Source organism: Cariama cristata, unplaced genomic scaffold (genome assembly GCF_000690535.1).
Source record: "Cariama cristata isolate BGI_N322 unplaced genomic scaffold, ASM69053v1 scaffold2762, whole genome shotgun sequence".
In the NCBI taxonomy this organism is placed as follows: domain Eukaryota; kingdom Metazoa; phylum Chordata; class Aves; order Cariamiformes; family Cariamidae; genus Cariama; species Cariama cristata.
Genome location: NW_009605326.1, coordinates 19,254 through 36,304, shown reverse-complemented (window position 1 = coordinate 36,304; position 17,051 = coordinate 19,254). Strand labels below are relative to the sequence as shown.

Sequence of the window (17,051 nt, the reverse complement as noted above, 5' to 3'; positions counted from 1 at the left end):
CGGCTATGTACAAGGCGATAATGGTAGGTAAAGAAAATCGCCGAGGACCTGGAGGAGGACTGACCATCCAGCTCCACTGTTTTGGGGCTGCTAGTGAGTAGTCTCTGCAAACCTATTATTTCAAGGAAACTAATTGCATGCAATGCTTTCATCCTTTAGAAAAAAAGATAAAGCACCTCTATTTTAAGACTGGCTGTGGATTTTTTGACAAAATGTTGTTCTGTCAGAAAATACCAACATCGAATCTTTTTGCAGTTTTACCAGGTGGTTTGTCAGGGATTAGTTCTGTCTTTCCAGGCATTTCTGACAAACTTGATGTTCTTGATTGAAAGTTCGAGTTTCTTCCCTGGGCTGTTTCTCTGTTTTGCATTCGCAGCCATTGGATAAAATGTACGAATGAGGAGGAGGAATTCAGGAGCTGGTGTCCCTGAGGGGAGCACCTTGGCTATCGGGCAGCAGTGCCATCCTTGTGCTCCCTTCTTTGCTCTTCGGTGCCACTGCAGCTTTTGGGGTGCCACGAGGAGAATGCTTCTCTTTGCAATTTTACCCCTCTCTGTAGCTAGTTATTAGGACAGTTCTGTATTCATGTGAGTACTTCAAAAATTAGTCTTTCTGTAGTAAACAGGGTGGTCTTTCTTGTTTGTTTGTTTATTTTTTGTTTGTTACAGAATAGCTGCAGCTACCCTACCTGGGGATTAGGTTCTAAACGTCAGGTTCTCACTGACCTGGCCACCACCTTAAATTAGCAATGCTATTTGACCGAGAATAAGAAATACTGAGTATAAAAAGCTAACATTGAATATTCTTGTGTATACTGTAGGTGTCAAGATCAAGACCGCTGTATACACGTGTCTTGAGTCAACTGCAATATATATTGATGTTGATGGAATTAATGTGATTATATACTAATAAATATATTGATGGAGTTATGCCCTATTCAGTCCCGAATGGCTGAAGTGAAAGGAGAGAAAATGTCTCTGAAATATGAGTTGTAACACCATATATTGCTACGTGTTGAGTCAGCAACTTGTTTCCATTTATTCAGAATGCTTCAGATAAGCAATTTATCTTTGGAATGTATTGAGAATGCTTCAGATGAGCGAGGAACCTCATAAGTAATACAGAAGAAGCAATCCAGTGTTATTCAAAACTGAAATGACATCATCAGTGTTGCATTTCCAAGGCCATTTTAACAACTTCCCTTTGGAGGAATCCTGCTTGATTAAACCAAAACTGAGAAATCTAATTTCCTTTGAGGCACAATCCTCTAATCTTTATGTATTTACTCACTGTCTGTATTTAGAATACTAAGAAAAAGATTTCTCATATAAATAAGCATGACAGGTTATTCACTTATTGTGACTAAATGTGGATGTTACCATCTTTGCAAAAGCTATAAATAATCTTTTACTATTCTTTAATATAGAAGTTCTCTGATTTAGCTTTGAGTAGGAAGATCTGAATGTCTCCCATTTTCATATGGAGTTTTGAGCTACTGGAGGGAAACATCTGTTTCTAAATACTACGCGTAACATTGTATACAGGTTTAGGAGTGCAGTGTTATGAGAATGGATCGGTGTATTCTGTTAGACATCTTTCCTTATCAGTTTATATATTTACAGTCATTACTCGTAGAATATTCAGAAATATTGTCCAACTGGATTCTGTTCTTAGAAAATGGTAATTTCCATTAGTAACCTCATTTGAGAAGCCAATGAGTTAATCTAAAACATGCTGAAATGAATTTATAGGAGCAACTTCAGAAGTTATCAAGTCACCTAATGAATGGCATTTTGTTTTCTTTTATAATGTGTTTGATTACCTGCAATCTTCATTCACATTTGAAGCTGGATACTATACCAACTTTGAATTCCAGCAGGTAGTCAAGAAACTTGGAAGATCTCAAGACCATTCACCATCTGTGTACTGACAACATGTTATCCTGTATTTTATGTCTATAAAGATTTTACCACCTTTGGCAGTTGATAAGGACTGAAAAGAGAGGGAAATATGGATAGATTTTTAAAGTAACATTGTGTCTTTTACTGTTATCGATGGACACTCTCACTAGGTACTACAGATTTTGTACTGGTCCAGTTTGGTATTAAATAGCTTCCACAATAATTCCATTTAACTGTGAGCGTTTGTCTCATCTCAGCAACAACGTGTATAAAGACAGCCACTGCAATGAGGTGGCATGGATTTGAATTTTTCTTTATAATAATTAATCTAAAAATTACATCTCTAATCCATTCAGTCCAGGCCTCCTTCCTAGTCAGTAAGAGTAAACCACCTTCAAAGGGGAGCATGTTTCATTTTAGAGTAAATCTCCCTGCAGAAAGATTTGAAACTTTTTAGCAGTGACTGAGAATTAAAGATCCTGTTGAATGTGTCTTAAAATAACTATCTCCCTTACAAGAACATAAATAGCATTGGACATCCAGCCTCTAGTCTGTCAATGCAGGTATATGGCAATTGAGATTATCCATCTTAAAGCTGCTTAGCTGCTTTGCAGCGTTAGCAGTCTGTCTGCAAGGTAGATTGCACTTGTTTTGCAAACTGTATTCTAAACCATACATTTTATGTATTTTTTAAGAATACTGTTAAAGTTTTGATTTGCTTTTGATTTTAGTATGAAATATTTTGAGGTTTTTCAGTTAAATCAATTCACTCCCAAAAGTGAATTAATTACTTAATTAAAACCACTCACACCCTCTGAAATCACCTATCCTGAAGGAAAATCCCAGAGTGAAGGAAAAACAACCTGTCTTAATAGGTTTTTTTTTTCTGTTCTCAGAGAAGCTGACAAACTTAACGTGACATGTAACGGCACAGAGTATTTAAACACTGGTTAGAGCTGAGAAATTCAGATGTGTATTTCATATGCCCATTTTAGGGAGGAAAAATCAGAAAGAAAAAAGGTCTTGAAAATGCTGGTTTAAGATGCAAATGGGGATTGCTTAGAAAAAATATATCAAGTAAGAAAACCTTCAAAAGATGTCTGGCTGTTGGAAACCATTGTACACAATAAGAAAACTGCAAAGCAACAACTTGAATTTCGGTATGCTTTGGTCACCATGCTGCAGTAAACCTCGGCCATTCCTTTGTTTGGTCAGAGGGTCTTCTAGGCTGAAGTTGTTTATTAACCATTGAAAGTTAAGCTTTTCTTTCTCTATGTAATTTGTGGTGACCACTAAAATAAGTAGAAATATCTTGAAAAATTATACACTGTTTAGAGAGAGCTGCTTAAACCTCTATTTTTGTAGAGCATTCCAAATAATATTGATTTTACGATGGATAGGAAACTATGCAGCTAACAAAACCCATAATTTCTGGAGTATCCCTGAATTCATAGCAGATACAAACCATGAAAATAATGTGTTACATGTGAGTTTTATTTCTGTGGCTTTCTTTTTTTTTAACCAACCACAAAGAAGACATTTGAGAGCATGTTTCTTCTCTTGATCAAGACAAAGTATGATGTCAAACACTTAAAGCTGGACCTTCAGTGTTATAAACCCATGCCTGCAGTGTCTGCAGGTTTCTTTCTTACCGTTGTTAGCAGAATTGATTGACTGTATTTCTACCAACTGACACATGAAAAATCCAGAATTAATGTAGTCACTGAATACAGTGAGAAAAGCCCCATAACAACTTTTCTACAGCTGGGTTTTTATTAACACTGGTTTTCCATCTTCATAGCTCTGAATTCCCTCCTAAAAGCATAAAATACTCATTTTCTTCAATTACTGTAGTCTGATAAAAAATTTTGTCAGGCCAATGTTTTCTGAAACTTAATTTGTTACTGAATTTGCTGGGCTCTATATAGCGAGTGTATGTTGTGCCAGATTAGCCTGACAGATCAGATTGTGACATTACAAAATTGTGCCAGTACAGGAACTGCAAGGTATATGATGAGGAGATGGTTGTATGTTGGGCTCTCAAAAAGGTTACCAAGTTGTAACAGTAGCCTTCCTAGTAGCTTTCCTTAAGACTTGGTTAGATCTTAACACTCTCTTTAGTTTCTTAGTTACAAAAAATAGAATTTATGAGTCATAAAGTCGGTCTGGTGTAAATATAGTAAAAATTAGAATCCTAAAATGAACCTGGATGATGTTGGGGGTCTCAGAAGCAGAAACAGAATACAGTCTAGTCGGATAAAATCCAAGGTTACATAGCTAGGAGCTATTAACTTTTTTTAACCATAAGCTCATATCTTACTAGTTGGGCAAAAGAGGAAAAGGTGGTGTCTCAGCTACCACCTTCTGCTCAGCTGTGTACCACCAACATTGCACAGCTGGATAAAAAGACAAGTGCATTTGGAGAGGTCCTTACAGTGGAAATAGTAAGTACTTGTTTTGTTGCAGAAGGTAGCGGTAGAATCTCATGTGGAATATTATATATAAGTGTGGTCAACTAATTTTTAAAAAAAAGCATTGAAACCAGAGTGTGAGTGAGGAACTGCTGGCGTAATCAGAAGCTGTGGAGAGCCTGCTATGTGAAAATAGCTTAACAGTGCCTACCTTCTTCCCAGTATCAAAATGAAGGCTATAGGAATGTAAGTCCTGTTTATAAATTTACTGGGGAAATGAGCAAAGGTAACCAGCAGAAAAGGACCTGTTGTACTAAAGTAATGCTAGGGAAAAAGAATATATGAATGAATTTGAAATGAATGGCTTGAAATTAGAAAAAGGGTTTTAATATCACCTGTCATATAGAAGGAGCGGGGATAAAAAACCACCAGTAACTGCAGTATCACCACAGTACAGTACAATACAGTCAAATATGATCCACTTATGGTAGAAACTGGCCTTCTGTGATGGAAGAAACTGGACTTTGATTCTGAGACCTTGTCAACTCTTGTGTCGTTACTCTTTCTCAAAAGTTCGGGAAAGAAAAACAAGCTTGGCATGGCCTGCTGGTCTCATTTATTGAGAGGAAATCAGACGCATGGGCTGGTGGGCGCAGGAATATCCCTGACTGGATAACCATTGTTTCAAAGTGTGGTTTGGGTTTGTGGTTGCACAACTGGAAGAGCATATCGGTGTCAGTGCACCTAATCCCTGAAGATTGTATGATAAGATAATTCTTTCATGCTTTATAAGTCAGCCTGTACCTAAAAGCTCAGTGTCCAGTATGGTTCATTCAGTGTTTCTGAGTATTTTGTTGCATAGACCTTTATACTTTCTGTAAAACCTTGTTGCATTTCTCTCCATTCAATTTTTTGCACTTTTTCTGTAGAATAAAAATTACCTCTTTTGCCATTATTTGAGAGGCTATTTAATCTATGACTTGAAGCTTTGCATGAGAAGTCTTCTATCTGTGGATTTGAGTCATTAAGAAGCTTCCTATAAATACATAAGTAAAATGGCAGCTTGGTTTAAAGAATACACTATAAAATTCCTTATACATCTGTTTCAAGTAATCTATTATTTCCTCCCTGCTCCGAGTCCATTTTACGAAGACGATAATGTTAAAATACACTGTGGAAAAATACTAGGTAAGCTCCGAACTTTTCATGGGTGGACGAGATGTTTCCTTTGTACTTGCCTCTCCCTGACTGCTTGGCCAAGCTGTGGGTTTGCAGTGGAGAAGTGTTTGGTGACCATCAGTCAGAGTGACAGCATCGTTCTCACTGTGCTGTCCCAAAATGCAAATGCTTTGGTATAAAATGGGAAATACACTGTTATAGATTGTTTAATAACAGCAGTTGAAATTGCATTTCCTTTGAATTTCATTAGTGTGTGTTGAGTGAAGTGCTTCTATGAGTACTTTACTGTGCCAGATACGTAGATTGACAAGGCTGTCTTTGCAAGAATCTCTCAGCTGCCTAAACAGCTGTAAAAATAAAAATACCACTCACCGGCTATTAAAGCTCTTAGCAGCAAATCCTTCCAGTCACTTCTGGCATGCTGAGCTTAACCAGGAGATGTTTTTGCAAAATACCTAAGTAAGTAATTAGAATGGTAGGTGATAAATGATGATCTAAAAGTATAAAATCTGATTATATTGGTAGGATATTTCTAGCTTTGTGATTAAAAGGTCTAGGATGTAATTAGAAGGGGGATGATCCTCACTTAAAAGCTTAACAAATGTTTATTATATTGCTTATTCATGCAGAAAAATGACTTGTGATCTGCAAGCATTTTCACGTAAGAATAATTTTATGCATGCTCTTTAGCTCCATTGATTTCACTTGGATTATTCATCTGTGTTAACATATATGTAATGGTTTGCAGGATCATTGACTGAACAGAGGAGTTAGTAATGCCAGGTAACTAAATAAAGCAAGTCTCTTCAGGTACTTGTGGGCCTGGGAAGTCATTCTGTCTGTCTGTGGGGCTTAGGGCATGTGAAAAGGTGGGACGCAATCATCTAGTGGGTTACAATTAAATATCAAACCCCCTACTTGCCGAAGAGCATTATTAAGGTTCATTTAAGGCAGTAGCGTGTTCTAGCAATCTGGAAGTCCTGTTATATCCTCTTGAGCATATCCATCTTGTGCCATTTATTTTGTGGAGAAGAGTCATGCTGCCTGCTGCACCACATGCCCTAAACAACGCAAATTATAAAGTTACTGGGAAGAACTTAATTTCTGTCAGTGTGTCATGCTGAATTGAATATATTTCAATTCTAGTCCTGGACTCCACCAGGTTGGATTTAAATTGTGTAAAATTTTCATGGAAAGTCTTAGCCTTTTTGCATAAAACATAGGATGGGATGGGAAGAAATGAAAATTACTTTTTGTTGGTTTGCCTCCTCTTGTGGTAAGAGTAAGCTGTTTGACATAAACAGAAGGGTATTTTTGTTTGGTTTGTGGGGGTTTTTTGTTTTTTAAATACTTTGGGAATGCGGTGCTGATTTTTTTGTGCAGTTTTACTGCCAAGACAACTGAGCCACTGACCAAGGCTCTAATCCCAACAGCTTCAAGTTAATGCTGTTGCCGTGAACGTTTGTTGGAGTGGTTGTGTTGTAAACTTGATAAAGAGAATTTAACAAACAATATCAGTCTTGCATTGGGTTATTAAAGGTTGTTCTGTTCATTTGTGAAGCTAACCAAAATGAAATTTGAAGGCAGTCTTCAAACCCATATGTGAATGAGAACTTAACTGCATCAGGCAGCTGTTGCCAAGATAGCTGGTGGTGTCTTAAGCAACACAACTAATAAAACTCAAGAGAGATGTAAAATGAGTAAGAAATAAAATATTCTTTAGTCCATATAAAAGTTTTCAATGTACAACAGGGTTATATTATGTAAATGAATAGTGATGAGACTCTCTGCAAAATCTGAGATAGATAAACATGTCACTTGTTATCTCTTGTCATCCACAATAGAGAAGTTCGTTTCAGTTCTCCCCTCTTGGAAATTGCACATCATTTTAAAGTCACTATGAATATTTCATAAGCAATAACGTTACTCTGCTTGTAAGCCGTTCATTGCAGTGGAAGTGGAGTACGATAGGTATGACTCCCCAAAAATAATGCACGTGGATTTTACAAATGAAACCCAGCTCATAGCGGGGAGTCTGTCCTGAATTACTGGTCAAATCCTCTTTCAGAGTGTTTACAGCTCCCAGAGGTACAAGTGACAAGGAAGACAACATTATCCTCATTTGTTTTACTTGCCTAATTATGCACATTCCGTTCTGTGAAATGGAAGTAATGAGCTTAACAGAGTAAATTGGTTATTTTTTAATATAAAAATATTGCAAGTCGTCTGGAAAAATATGCAACATAAAAGTTTTTCAGTGACTTGAATTAAAACATCCTTTCAGTGTCATTACTTTCATCAGCTAATGATGTGCCAGAAGCAAAACATGCAAATACATATCTGCAGTGAAAGTCAACAGAGTATCCAGGATTACAGAAAAATAACATATGGGATGCTCTAGATACTGATTTTTCAGATGACATTAATTTACTATTTCAATCAACTTGTGGATTCTTTACTTCCACATAACAGAAAAAGAGCCCATGTTAACAGCACGGGCTTGCAAGGCTCGTCCTGGTGCATAGTCACCCCATAGTTGCTGTGCTGACCTGACATCGTCTTACAGGGTTGTAGTTATGGCCAGAGCACCAAAAGTTCTGTCCTGCCTGAAGAGAGCAGCTTCGAAAAGACTTTATTTAGTACACAGGAATATTTGTAGTCTTACAAGCCTGGGTTACGTTCACTTGTATTATTTTCATTTTATATTGCTTGTGATTTAAACATATTTTTTGTTCAAATTCCTTGAACAGTTATTGGGAAACCTTTTAGGTATATGGCTTACAGTAGAAATACACTTTCTAAAAGTGAGTGTGTGTCGTATAGAATGAATTTATATTGTGTCACCCCTCTCCCCACCAAAGCCCGCGTGTTTCTTTTGGTGAAGACAATGTTTAAAGCACACATGCACTCCCTTTCTTTTCTAGTAAAGAAATTAGTACAGAGAATTCATATATCAACCTTTTTTTTAATTATTTGAGACGAGTACCATAATGCAACATCTCATAGATAATTTTAAAAAAGTTTAAGTATTAAAATGGGATTAATTATTCCTCTTAAAAGTGCTGTGGTCAGAAATATATTCACTGCTAATACATTCAATACTCGTGATTAAAAATAGCCAACATAAATTCTTATTTTAGCATGATGGATTTAAAAGGGATGTGAGTTATTTGGAAATAATTTTGTTGATTTTATGTTACAATACTTTATCTTTTATATAGTAAATTTGACTTCATCTATGCATACTGTTTTATGTGATTCAGTTCTATGAAGACAATACTTAGCATTAATTCCTTTTTAATGGTAACAAGCCAATGAATTACACAGAACAGACTTTTTTCCCTTAAATGCTTCTTTATTTTTTTTAATTACTGATGTATTTTGTAAGTAAAAACACTATCTGTTTGGCAATCATAATGTAAATAATTTTAGCAGTGAACTATTTCTCTGTATTTGACAAGATATTAATTATGTAAATGCAAAGAATTGGTAACAGATAAAATGAATCATTACAAGCCGTGCTAAGTTATAAAAGGATTGTTTTAAAGGGTTCTCTAAAAGGAGAAAACTCCTTGATAGAAGATGAACGGTTACAACATATAACTGCAGAGTTCTCTCAGGAAAAATTGTATCACTGTTGTAACTATCAGGAAGAGATTTATGAAAGTATTTTAAGATGAAAATGGCTACGCTGTTGGAAAAAAAGTTCCCTCTAAAAAGAGATCTCTCTCTGTCTCAACTTGAAAATATCTCACGGGTGTATAGTACTTATGTAGCTCATAGAAGCGACTATTCATAAGGCTGTAATATATATGTTGTCAAAACAAATTATTTTTAATATGTGTAGCATTTGGTGCTTGCAACTGTCAAGGAAAGTACTGTACTACAACTGTGAGATATGAAAACTACAGATGCTTGACTTTTCTGTTATTGAAAGTAAACTGCTCAAGTTAGACTTTTTTTTTTAAGCAGAAACCAAAGAAAATTTTAATCTGTATTTAGTGTCAGCTTTATTGCATGAAATCCAGCTTTTATAAAATGGGGTTTGATCGGCTGCCTCTTTGGAAAGCTTCTTTTGAAAATCTTTATCTAAGCTTTGAATTAAAAAATAGTTTTTCTTGTAAATGACATCATTATGCTCATCATTAACCTATAGTAGGATTCGTCTCATTCTTACAATAGGTAGGTAATTTACAGTTGAAAATCGATATGGGGAAGTAATAGATAATATAAACGTAACAGTCATCTGCAAAGTGATAGGGGATAAGTTTTCTTAACTGTTTGAGCCCCACACTTTAATTTATGACAACAGCATAAATAAATCAGAATATCAGAACAGGAAGTGAAACTCTAATGTGATAAGAATTTTCTCTCTGAAAAGTTACTTGAATGTATATGTGGTTTTTTAAATTTTATAATCTATAGATGAGGTGGCAAAATTCAGAGTTCTAACTGACAGAAGCTGCAATTGAGTTAAACCTTTGCAGCTAGTCATTGAGTTCCTGGGTCAAAATTTTGTAGTTATTGTCAGCAGAAAAGTAAGTAGTCTTGCATGGAAAGTGTTGCTACAGTTTGCCTTGTGTAATGGACCTTAATGTTTAGTCTTCTTTTTTATTATAATAGCTATAATACTGAAAGAAATATTAAAATTTCTCTCAAAGTCTACCTATTCATATTAAGTCTTTAAAATCAACTTTTTGTTTGTCATTCTGTAGAAAGTAAATTCCTGTAATGAAAAAAGGAGTTGTAAAATCAGTGGTCTGATACAGCAACTCTGTAGTCATGTGATATTCTTGTAGCTCTTAATTTTTCTGAGTACCTGTAGTGTTGTAAAATAAGAATAGCATGGGAGAGACCCCTGGGACATGAAATGGTGCAGAAATAATTGATTTTTAAAACAAAGTTTTCTCACTTTAGGGAGTATTCTACAGATTAATTGAATTAATCTGTAGAACTCTATTCTCTAGAAATTACTCTCTACAGAGTAATTGAATTTAAAAATAAGAAAAAATAATTTACTTTTTATTGAATTTAATCCGTGTCAGTCCAAGGGGGAAAATGAAATAGATCCAAAAGATAGGGAAGTAAAGAGAATAAGACCAAACTAGGATAATTAAGGGGAAAAGTATGTTAGGAATTGTCTGTCTTGCTAGCTACACGTTAAATAGTCTCATTTACTGGTACTTACCAAAATGTTTGCATAGGGAGGTTAGTTTATTATGAATACAGAATGCTCGAGATTCCCTTCAGAGGAAGGAAGGTCTGGAGCAATAAAGTCTTCAGCTGTTTTCTTGTTGGCCAGGTGCCTAAAAGCACTTCCCCTAAACTGCAGACCAGATTGCTTTATTTTTCTATACGTTGTGGAAGGGTGAGTAATGTTTTCTTTCAGTAATGCTCAATAATGGATTTGTTTTCTTATTTTATCCTTTTTGTACAACGGTATATCTCTATAAATGCCTGCAATTCTCAGTTGTACATGTTTTTGACAGTTTTACACTCAGAACCCTACTTTAGCAATGAGTACCTGAATCTCTGTTAAGAGTAAAATATACATTTAAATAAAGCTAAAATAAACTTGGATAAAGTTTTCCATATTAGCATACTAGATTATTATAATTTGGGGAAATAGAGGGAGTACCCCATAAATTAGAACTGATTCCAGAGATAAATCAAACCCCCATGAACTGATAAACTTTATTTGTTGTATTTTAAACAAAACTGGCTCCAAAACTAATTATAGATCATTATAAGAAAAGACCTCAGTCCTACAAAAGACTTACTGCATACCTGGATGTATCCCAATCATGGCTGGTAAAGTAGTGGTAGCTTCTATCAAACCACCTTACAAGTTTTTTTTTAAAAAAAGACACAGTTTACTTCTAAATCATCTTATTAAGGTACTTCCTTAAGCTTATTTTTTATGACTTCTTATGTGTAAAATGTGTGGATTTGTGAATTATTTTTTTTTGGAAGACCAAATACTTAGTATATGACAAGAGTATCAATGTGATTCTGTGAGTAAATCTAGCTATCCTACTGTGCGCATGGTGAAAGTCATAAAAACATTAGCTTTATTACGTTTTGAATGAGAACCATGATGGCAAGGTCAAGTGTTTGCTAGGCTCTTGGCAAGATGAAGACTCTTGTCTCTTTACAATACTTCTACATTGTAAAGTAAAAGTGCATTTTCTTGTTTGTTTTCAAATACCTTACTCTGATACTAACTTTATACTCCACTTTCTGGATTATGATTTTATTTTCACTTTATTAAAAAAAATTCTCAAAAGCCTTTATTCTTTGAAATTTGCTCTTATCAATATTCTTGCAAATATTGTCAGTAAATCTGTAAATTAAATAATGTCAACTGAATCATCTTCATTTTGCTAGGTCCGCAGCATTTCTGTTGTTACTGCGGTCATTGACGTTGAGAGACTTAGTCCAGTAAGTTGCATCTGGAAAATGTATGCGCCGATAATTTGATAGACCTCTCCATAACAACATATACATGTGTATAGGATTTGCCTGTGAGTTACTGTATGGCCGGTAAGGTAAAAAATACATTGCAAGATGATCTTACGATGGGGTGCAGATGAGGTGATCTTTGGTGGTCCCTTCCAACCCAAGCCATTCTGTGATTCTATGATGATACTCTAAAAATTGTAAGCAGTTTATTCAGTGTATTGTTATACAAATTTTATCAGTTTGCTAGGAAAATTACTTTTCCCATGATAAACTATTACACTGTGAAATTCTGTGCATGACATTATTACAGCCAGAACCGGTTGTGTGTGAATCTTTGTGAAACCGTGATGACTTCGGTCAGGTAATGTGTAAGGAGAGAGTTTCCCTAATGGATTTGACTAGTGGCTTGGGTCTGTTTTTTCTGCCTTTGAAGTATTTCACTCATACAGTGCAATAACTTAGTTTAAAATCTGCAAACACACCCCCTTACCTCCAGAAACATAAGAGAGTTACATTTGTACACGTACACACAGAGAGTAACTCAGATTTAAGAGTTCTTCACCTTTATTGCGTTGTCATTCTTGGACAGTATCTGCCAATACGACCCGGCTCATCCCACCTTCACTCTCTGACTTCCTCACTGAGGCAAGGGAATCCACCTGACTCTCTGGAAGCTGTCCAAATTTCAAAGCAATAGGGGTATGCTCAAACTGAAAGCAATTGCTGAGTTTTAAAACCACAGAAAGGGTGCTTGTAACAGCTGGTTTGGGGTCTCCCTGAGGAGGAAAAAAATATTAAGTGGAATTTTGGAAAGTCTCGTGACTTAATTCTTATTCTGAATTCAATATAATAGCAATAGCATTAATAAATATGCATGCTTGCAACTATTCTGTATGGCTTAGGTTTACCAGCTGAGATTTATATTCATAGCCAAGCCTGGGGGAGTGCGGCAGCCCACCTGCCAGTCACGGCTAACCTTTCTCTGTCTGCGGCTTGGGCTGCTGAAGGTGCCGTGCTGCTCTCTGCATGGATGCCCGATGTATGGGGAATATTGCAGTAAATGTTTTCAGTGAAACTAAGGAACTTTCTCTCCAAGCTTTGTTTGGGATGAGCCGTAATCACAGACATAAACCAAAGGTCTCTCCTAGGTAGTGGTCCTGTGTTGGGTACTCTCAAACAGCAATGCAGGACTGGAAGGCTGTGGGTCTAGAATATACTGCTATGTCTTGGTGTAATGCAATTTCACAGGTGGTCTGGGCAGTCACTTTTGGGATGGTCCAAAAGCTATTGCTTTGTCTTATTGGGCAGTCACAACGTGGGAACCAAGGACTGACTGGTATCAAAAATATCTTTGCCAGCAGGTTGGGACATCATGATCTATCTCATGGACAGGTAGAGGATTTAATACACTCTACTTCCCAGCGTTTTGTGCTATCGTGAATCTTTCACTTTACAAAGAAAAGCAAAGGAGTGCCTGAAAATGGAGCTCAAAATATCTTTATATTTTTTGCATATGTTTTTACCTCAGACCTATTCAGAGACTGAAGTTTTCTAGGTGAATTAGTTCACTATTAAATGTAATGACACTGTATGCAGTTACACAACTTCTTGGACTTTTTACTTCCATCTGTCTTACAGAAATACACTTCACAACACACCGAAGTGGTAAGTAGAGCAAAAGGGTTATAATCTCAGTGTGTTATGCGTACCTTCTATGCTGCCAAATACTGTGATGTATAGAAAGGAGAGTAAGTTAGAGTTAGGCTACCATGGACTGCACGGCAACGTGCATTCAAAACAGTTCATCAGTCTGAGAAAATACTTAGCACTTTGCTGCTGGAAAGCATAGCTCTTTGACTGTTTTCTTTGTGGGCTTGGTGGAAAAGGGCTGGTAGATAATCCTTCACCTTCCATTTTGCTAAGCCAAGTACAGGGGAAGTTGGCCAGGATGTCTCAGTTGCTGCAGTCCATAAAGAAGAGGCCAGGAGGAGACATGTTTTGTCGCTTCATTTGTCTGCTCTGGAAAGCAAATACATATGCAAAAGTTATGGGGAGAAAGGGAGCTGATAATTAGCATCAACATCATTTTGATCTGGCAAAGTTATTTCTGTATCTACTTCTTGCAGATTTTCATGGTCCGTGCCATCACTCTGGCACTTGAGAGCAGGAAGATTGAAACCCCACTGTTTATTTGGTTATTAAAGCTGATGACGTTACATGTATTTCCACAGGCTGCTTTCAGATTAATATGGTGTATCTGTGATATTTTGTGTCCTAGTTGAGTAATGAAACTCTCACAGTCATTGCCAAATCTGATCTCTGAATAGAACATAGAAATATGTTCATAGAAAACAAATAGAAAGTTGTGGGGTTTTGTGTAGAGCGTGGATTTGAGTCAAGGGTTGGAGATATGCAAATCCACTTGAGTTCAGATTTCCGTAACTGCTTAATGCTTCTCAGAATTTTAATAATCTAAGAGTTCAGAGAAGTTTGAATGTGATGTTCAGGTATCCAACAAATAATACACACTCTTAGATTATATAATTTTTCTATATGTTTAAAAGCGACACGGGAAAGAAACTCTTACTCCTTTGTTCCTAAAATATTTGTTTCTTGGCAGCACTTGTCTGGATGTATAGCAGATGTACTAAATATAACCTGCCTATGATTTAATGCAGCGCACATGTAGAAAATGAAAATAGCATTAATGCAAGTTGTTATTTTAATATGGACCTTTGGGCAAAAGGAAGCACTATTCTGGTCTGGACTACTTATGCTGTAACATAAATAGAAAGTTTGAGTTTCCAGGACTGTCAGTCTGGCAAAGTTCATTCGACCTCAATTTGTGATGCAAGACTCCTGAAAATAATGGCCTCACTAACATTTATTCTGTATTTCTCTTAATAGGAGGAATGCTTTTTGAATTTAGAAGCTCCTATCTCAAGAGTATGTGGCTATGACACTCCTTTCCCTCACATCTTTGAGCCTTTCTACATCCCAGACAAATGGAAATGCTATGATGCTCTTCGAAAAATGATTAACTACTGAGCAGTAGTACAGGTGAGAAATAACATCTTATACTGACAGTTTGCCTGTAAGTATTCTGACAGTGATTGCAAGGTTTGGGGCTAAAGTACTACTCTTTTATTTAGTTAGTTATTTATAACGAGAACTGCCTCTTAACGGCTCTGGGCCTTCAGTCTTAAAGGCATCTGAATGTTTTTAAGTAGTGCCATTGAAGTCAGTGTTTAATGACCTTGCTTAATCAATTTGAAAATTAAATACTGTGTCCTGAGAAGTGAAAACAATGTAAAATGAAAGGTGAAAGGAATAGTAATGCACAGAATATATTTTCACCTATATGAGAACACTTATAATTATTTCATAGGGAAACCATAGTGTTAAATTTTATGATTTTTCACTGTTCAGGGTGGCCTATAATCTTGTCAGGCACTAATAAGGCCATGTTTACACCGAATATAGGTACTACATTGCAAGCATACACAGAGCTGAAAATACATGAAGTATCTGTAGTATGTTACAGTTCGGTTCAAATACAATTATAGGCATTATATTTAATATTTATTCTAAAAATAATTTTCCTTTATAATCTTTTATGTAATTTGGTCATGCTTGAAGATTTCCGTTTGCAGAGCCCTTCAGGCACCAAGTCTGTGAAGTAATATATATTTCTATTACACATCTGTTAATCACAGTCTGTAACATCTTTTGTCTTTTTTCATTGTAATATAACACTAAGTAGCATTAGACTGAGCAGCGGCCAACTGAGACTTGGTATTGTGCGTTGCTGTGGGAGAACTTCTGGTGTTCAATAACCAAAGTTTAATAGCTAGGAAATGTGTCAACACATTGTACTCTCTCCTTCCTTTAATTAAGTGACTCAAGTAGCCTAGTTTTTGAGATTGAGTCTTGATGGGTCTTGTACATCTGAACTAAAAAGAAAAGAAAACAACAAGCCTGTTTTCGTTTGGAATAAGGAGATCCTGTAATAGGCAGGCAGGGGATATTTAGCTGTTGACATGGAAGAGGGGAGGGCCAAGGTGGGCCCTATATTAGGGGCGCCCTCTCGTGACCATTTTACCCATACGTTAAGCTGTGCATTAAATTTAAGGCCAGGGATAGAAGGTTGTCAGTACCCTAATGTTAGTCTCGTTTATTTGCATACTTACTGTCAGGACGACTTTTTGCATTTCACCCTTTTTGTTTCCCTTGCTGGCTGATAGTGGAGTGCCTGTATGTGAAATGGGAACGCTACCAGTGAGGCAGTGTCTCTGAGAAATAATGTCGTTCCGCTTACAATATTTCTCCAAAATCACCTGTTACTGACATATCAGAGCATTTCCTTAGGATTAAAACTGAAGAATGTTGTGACCTTTTTTGCAGAGTATGCAGTAAATACTCTCTTTTTCATGACAGTTGTCCTTTCCTTTTATCTGAGTTGAAGTAAACTTATTAAAGACTTTTTGTTTGTTTGTTTGGCACCTCTGTAATGAAGTCAGTGAAGCTTTCGTAAAGAGAGTGGGTTGTATCTGCTCTCTGAGGAGAGTTACTGAGCCATACTAGGTAGTCTCTAATATTTTCCTTTTCAAAGGAAACCAAAGGACCAAATACCCTTGCCTGTATGTAAGGAAAGGGAAACAAACCACAGACATTTGGTGGTTCAGAGACTTAGTTTAACCCCCATTCCTCCATAGGATGGTAAAGTGAGGGAGGTAGGAGGAGGAAAAAAGTGGGTTCTGAGATTGCACTGAATTTGCACACAATCCAGTTTCCACACTGGAAGTCCACACTAAACCTCTCTGTGAAGGTAATATGGACTAAAATGTGGAAAAGTCATCTTCATTCATATTTGTATTTCTCCTGTGGGCTGTACCACAGACAAGTATCAGAGGAGGTCATTGGCCAGCTGAAAACGTGGATTTAGCATATCAAGGAACAGGTTTATTCGAGGCTGTCTAGAAAACAGTGTAAAGACACAGAAAACTCTGCTTTCTGCTTTGTCTAAGAAAACATCCGGATGGCAGGCCCCATAACACCACATCTTCTGGTTGGTGTGACTAGATACCAGTGTTACAGA

The 17,051-nt window shown here is 36.4% G+C and overlaps 1 long non-coding RNA gene across 1 annotated transcript in view; it reads left to right on the top strand.

The window, feature by feature from the left end:
* LOC104158288 overlaps nt 1–17,051 on the top strand; it is a 49,826-nt gene that overhangs the window by 28,810 nt on the left and 3,965 nt on the right. Inside the window, exon 2 of the long non-coding RNA XR_696420.1 lies at nt 14,861–15,013. This is a non-coding gene — a long non-coding RNA (uncharacterized LOC104158288). The remainder of the gene's footprint in view (nt 1–14,860; nt 15,014–17,051) is intronic.